The 6,335-nt window shown below is 39.7% G+C and overlaps 1 long non-coding RNA gene across 1 annotated transcript; it reads right to left on the bottom strand.

The window, feature by feature from the left end:
* Positions 1-4,622: 4,622 nt before the first annotated feature.
* Positions 4,623-5,166, bottom strand: LOC127648712 (uncharacterized). Its single transcript, XR_007971201.1, has 4 exons — positions 5,150-5,166; positions 5,001-5,070; positions 4,837-4,902; positions 4,623-4,739 (listed from the first exon to the last, which is right to left on the bottom strand). It is a non-coding gene; the product is annotated as an uncharacterized LOC127648712 (long non-coding RNA).
* Positions 5,167-6,335: the final 1,169 nt, after the last annotated feature.

Below are 6,335 nucleotides of genomic sequence, written 5' to 3'. Positions count from 1 at the left end.
AACATATAGTCACTAAGTTATTAAATAAATCTGTTGTGGCTGTCTTGAGTTTGGTATGAGTAGTAGTGGGCAGAGTTAGTGTAAATAACCTCTGCCAAAAAGATGGGTACTTAGTGTAAATAGACACTCTCTCTCTCTCTATACATACATACATATATATATATAATAGCTAATTAAGGTAACAATTATATATATATATATATATATATATATATATATATATATATATATATATATATATATATAATTGTTACCTTAATGTTACCTTGTTACCTAGCTAATTAAGGTAACAATTATATATATATATATATATATATATATATATATATATATATAATTGTTACCTTAATTAGCTATGTCTATCAGATCTAACCCTTAAAGGAAAAGTTCCCCTAAAAATTTTAATTCTGTCATTATTTACTAAACCTAATTTTGCTCAAAACGTGTATGACTTTCTTACATCTGTGGAACACAAAAGCCGAATTCATAAAAAATCTTCACAGGGTTTATTTTCTATCAAATTAAAGTGAATAGTGATGCCGAAAAGGACAAAAGAAGAAAAAGACAAAAAAAAATACTCCATATGTAATGTTTATGTGTGCGTTCATGTATTTCATGTCTTTTATTTTGAAAAGTTTAGTTCCTGCATCCCTAGTCATGTGATACTTATTTCCCTCCATGTTCATGTGTCTTGTGTTCATTGGTTTTTCGTCTTGTTACTCTTTATCAGTTCTAGTTTGTCATTGGTTTAAGGTTATTAGTCTTGTTATCTTGTTCATAGTTCTGTCTGTTTATTGGTTTTCTTGTTATTGTTTTACCCAATGTCTGTGTATTTAAGCCCTCATGTTTGCCATTGTCTCTTGCCAAGTATTGTTAATGTAACCTTGTTTGCCAAGTCCCATGTTAATTGATCATGTTAATTGTTTAGTTTAGTTTACTTTAGTTCATGTCTATAGTTAGGGTTTTGGATTTCATGTATGTCAATAAACTGCACTTGGGTTCTTTATCTTCACACCATTGTCTTTGTCAATGCCAGTGCCAGCATAGAATACTTGACCCACAAAAATTTACCCAGCAGATATATTAATATGTCTACTTCAAGAAAACATTCTATAGAAGACAGTCGTGGAGGACTTCTGCATCCTGGCAGATGAGGTAGCATCGATCACCTGTGCACATCAAAAAGTCAGACTCATTGTTTCCACTTTTAGGGATGATGGAAATGATGAGTCAAAATTGGCAATCGGATTATTATTTTAAAATGTTTTGCTTAACGTAGGCCTATATGGAAGTGATTTTAACGCATTTGATACTGTTACAAAACAGCGCTGCCAATAGCTGATGTTGTTTGGTGTCTGATGTTGATGTTTTCAAAGTTGATTGGCTTAAGTAGCCAAAAATCTCCAAAATAGCTCTTATTCAACTGATATAACGTTACCTGTGGCTATTAATGAACATGTTTCCAGTTTAGTTATTTGACCATCGAGGGTTATCTGTTCAGTGATCAAAAAATAGAGCTGTCCATCGTGCTGATTTTGTTCTATGTCTGATTTTGTTAGCTCTTTGGTTATAGGGCTGTTGAGAATACTTCATTTAGTTTTTTGACTGTGGAGGATTCTGTGCAGAAGGCTAATTTTAACAGCTTCCCAATTGCTTGAATGTGGTAAAAATGTGTTGCAAAATATGCAAAAAAAAAAAATATACAGTTTGTATAGGCTATATGTTAAAAAATATATAACTTATTTAACCTCAAAATGAAACTGAATATAAAATGGAATGTTGATAGCTTAATAAAAAGTTTATCTTTATAAAAAAATGTGTGTGTGTTCCCTAGGGGGAGGCTCACTTTCACCCAATTTGAAAACCCCTGCTCTAAAATCAATACACCACTTTAAAAGTAATCAATACTCTAAAACAGCGGTCACCTGTAATTGTTGCTAAACCCTTACAATTAGTTTTGTTGATGCAACCTATAATGTATTCAGGTTAATTCATTGATGTTAAATAACATTTTTTACTTCATTTAAATAAACTTATTTGAGTATTCAAAATGTCAATTTTTTTAGGTCAACATTGTCACGTTTAAATGTGTTTTTGTTCATGTTTTGATTTAATGTCTTATGTTTTAATTTAGATCCTGTTTAATAGTCATGTGTTCCTGTCATGTGATTTCCTGTTCCCTCATGTGATCCTGTCAACCGTTTCTCCTGTTCATGTGACTTGTTTTCATTGTTTGATTATCTTGTTTACAGTTCTGTCTGTTATTGGTTGTCATTGTCATCACATATGTAAATAAACTGCGCTTCGGTTCTTCACATCATCATCTTCGTCTGCCTGTCTTTGCTAAGCTATGTTACAGAATACTTGACCTACTATGACCCCAGCAGTTCAGCTCCTGTGCCTACGTCAGGGGAATTGTCCCCTTGAGGATTATGTTTCTGATTTTTGTGGATTTTGCTACCAGGTTGGGTTTAATGAGATCGCCCTCAGATAAATTTTCCGTGCAGGCTTGAATGAGCCGATCTCCATGATGTCTGGCGGTCAGTCTGGCTCATTACCTCAAATTTTCACTCCATGAGAGGATCAGCTTTCACTGTAGGAGAGGCGGATGAGGAACTATGCACACCTACAGTGACTGCCATGTCAGAGCCGTCCACCGTCATGACTGCCGAGTCAGAGTTCACCATCATGGCCGCTAAGCCAGGGTCCCATGTCATGGCCACCGAGCCAGGATCCCATGTCATGGCCGCCGAGCCAGGGTCCCACGTCATGGCTACCGAGCCAGGGTTCCATGTCATTGCCGCCGAGTCAGGGTACCACATCATGGTCACAGAGCTTGCACTACCTCCTGCCCCGGATTCTGAGTCTACTCCACACCGTGTCACAGCCACGCCTCAGCCTGCTCTATGCTATGTCACAGCCACGCCTGAGTCTAATCCATGCCACGTCACAGCCAAACCTCAGTCTGCTCCATGCCATATCACAGCCAAGCTTCAGTATGCTCCATGCCAAGTCACAGGCTCGCCTCTTGTCCACGAGCCAACGCCCACGCCTGCCACGGCCAAACAGCCAACACCCATGCCTGCCACAGCCAACGAACCAGCGTAGCAAGCATCATCCGTTCCAGAGCCAGCATTGCAAGCCTCGTCCATCCCAGAGCCAGCTCCCACTGGGCTATTAGACCTGGAGTTGGTTCCTGCCCTTGTGCCCACCCTGATCAGCCGGTTCCCCCCAAGTCAACTTGCTCCGCCTTGGCTCTCTGATCCTCCGGCTATATCTTGGCTCTCCGGTCCTTCGGCTCCACCAGGGACCTCCATCCCTACGGCTCCGCCTCAGTCTTCCGATCCTGCAGCTCCGCCTTGGTCCTCCGAACCTCCGGCGCTGCCATTGTCTTCCAACCCTCTGGCTCCACCCTGGCCCTTCGAGCCTTTGGCTACTCTCCGGGATCAAAGTTCTCCAGTTTCGCCCCTAGAGCCTCTCACAGCTCCACCTTCTATGGCCCCGCCCTGGTGTCATGCTCCATGCCCTGTCTCAAAAGGCCATGCCCCCAGCTCCCTATTGTACTCCGTTAGTTGTGTTCATGTTTGGGCATCAGGAGCTGCCACTAGTGGGGGGGGGGAAATCACGTTTAAATATGTTTTTGTTCATGTTTTGATTTCAGGTCTTATGTTTTTAGTTTAGTTCCTGTTTTATAGTCATGTCATGTGATTTCCTGTTCCCTCGTGTGATTCTGTCATGTGTTTCCCCTGTTCTTGTGTCTTGTTTTCATTTACTCTTGATGGTAGTCTTTTCATTGGTTAAAGTTTATTAGTCTTGTTATCTTGTTTACAGTTCTGTCTGTTATTGGTTGTCAGTATCATGCGTTTGTCCATGTGTGGCACAAGTAGTACAGGTTTCAGACAAGGAATTTCGACTACGCCACCCTTGGGAATTATGAATGATACCTAAAAATGTTGGTCGCACAGGTCCGACTCTCTTAAGAAGGTAGGCAGAAACGTAGATATCATAAAGTACAAAATTTTATTAATACAAAATTACATTTAAAGAAAAACTCACATTAAAATAGCATCCGTTGTACCAGGCAGCATATGACGTCTTGTTAGAGGTGCATGGCTGACAAAAATATCAAACAACACATACACAACACTTTACATTACTAATATTTGCACAACTCACAAACTTACAGGGCTGAGGTGCACCACAAGAGAAGTGATCACGAAACTAGTTAGTCAACAGCACACACACACACACACACACACACACACACACACACACACACAGCAACCGTTGTTGGAGCACCACCACCACAAGAGACCCTTCACCCGTGGGACCCCAGCGACTGAAAATGAAATAAAGAACAAACTTCAAAACATAATTACATAGTTTGATTGTATCACCGTATGGTCATGGAGCAGACAATAATAACAAATCGAATACCAAACAATATACAAATATTATTACGCTAGAAAAAGAAAGAAAACAAATTAACTCAATTCAGACAATAGGGGAGACAGGCTCGCACGGAGCAAACGCGTAGTTTTGTGCTCCTTGTTCCAAAAATCAGTGAGCGTCAACCCCGGAGTACAATAAACTATCATTTAATGAAACCAGACAGCAACAATCTCCTCGATTAGTTGGACGATACGGCGTTCTCGCAGTATGGCAGAGGAGAAGCCGACAGGGCTGTAACTATAGCGACAGCAGAAACAAACCGATTGCCATGAACGAGACGGAGAATCCTGAGCCAAATACAAACAAAGAAAAACACAATTACTAAAATGTATGCATCACCTGCTAAGATTCTCAGCACATAACTATGTGCACGACGTCACTTACCGGGAAAGGACAATGTGCTCTATTATCCCTTCACAGCCACGGGTATTCATATAAACCGCCGTTTAGCTGAGATACAGAGATACTGCACACTCAAAACATCAGCCAATCTCCAAGCCCCAAACGAAGCAAAACAATCTGCTTTCCATAGAACAGTTTGCACATACCTGAGAGGTGAGCAGTCTTAGAATCCACTTAATAAAACAAGCCGAAGGAACCGGGAGGGGAAACGACAAGCTAGAATGCAACAATGAATCATTAATGCCACACATACAGCAATTAAAAGCAGAACTTGCTACATGCTAATGGCACATACCTGTAGCTACTGTCAACAACAGAATAGGGGAAGAGCCGGACGTGACGCATCACAGGCCATAGCCAACCAGCTCTTAAATAGGAAGAACACCTTGTTGATAGGTGCTCACAAATGTCAATCACCACCACTCATCTCATTCATTCGGTTACACATGTATTTAAGTCCTCCTGTTTTCCATTGTCCTTTGTTGATTATAGTTTGTGTAATGTAGTCAAATCGTTTATGTTTGTTATGTTTTGGAGACACGTTTTTGGTCATCACTTATGTAAATAAACTGCAGTTGGGTTCTTCACAGCATCATATTTGTCTGTCTGTCACTGCATTTTCTGGTGCCGGTGGTGGTGGGAGGAGGGATATAGGAGCAGCATACGCCTAAATGAAACCCTGCATGCACCCCTGCACTAAAGCACATGCCCCCCATGTTGTTTCCACAGCCTACTGATAATGTTCACTGTTTTCATGCTGATCACGAAGAATACAGCATTCAAAACTTATCTACTATGAATATATACTAATCCATTGCATTTCTCCTAGTAAATACAGTCATTTGTCACATCATATAAACAGCCACAGAATATAAATTTACCGCATGGCCTTTTATGCAGAACAAATCTCATCTCTCAGCACAAATTATAAACTGACAATTACAGGTCCAAATATAGTCAAGTCAAGTCATTTTTATTTGTATAGTGACTTTCACAACACACATTGTTTCAAAGCAGCTTTACAGAAGATCAGACATTAACAGAAAATAAAACTGTAATATCTATAATGTCTTAAGAGTCATCATTGTGTAGTTTGATAAAATACGATTGTGAATTGTGTTTGAAAATAAGTAATTCAATAATAATTGTATTTATAACCCCAGTGAGCAAGCTGAAGGTGACTGTGGCAATGAACACAAAACTTCATAAGATGTTGGTTAATGGAGAAAAATAACTTCAGGAGAAACCAGACTCACTGTGGGGGCCAGTTCCCCTCTAGATAACATCATGAATATAATGCCAATATTACTTATGTATAGTGTAAGTCATGGTTTAAAATGATTAAACTAAGTAATCGTTAAGGGTCAGTGTTGAAAACAAAGATTTTGTGTGAACTGTAAGATTAATGACTAATGCCTTTGAAGTCCATCCTGGATTAACTGTAGAAGTTCACATAGATGGATTTGTCCTTGTTAGTTGGC

The sequence above is a fragment of the Xyrauchen texanus genome, chromosome 9, assembly GCF_025860055.1.
Source record: "Xyrauchen texanus isolate HMW12.3.18 chromosome 9, RBS_HiC_50CHRs, whole genome shotgun sequence".
NCBI classification, from domain to species: Eukaryota; Metazoa; Chordata; class Actinopteri; order Cypriniformes; family Catostomidae; genus Xyrauchen; species Xyrauchen texanus.
Note: the sequence above shows the minus strand (reverse complement) of the source record. Positions and strands in the feature narration are given on the sequence as shown.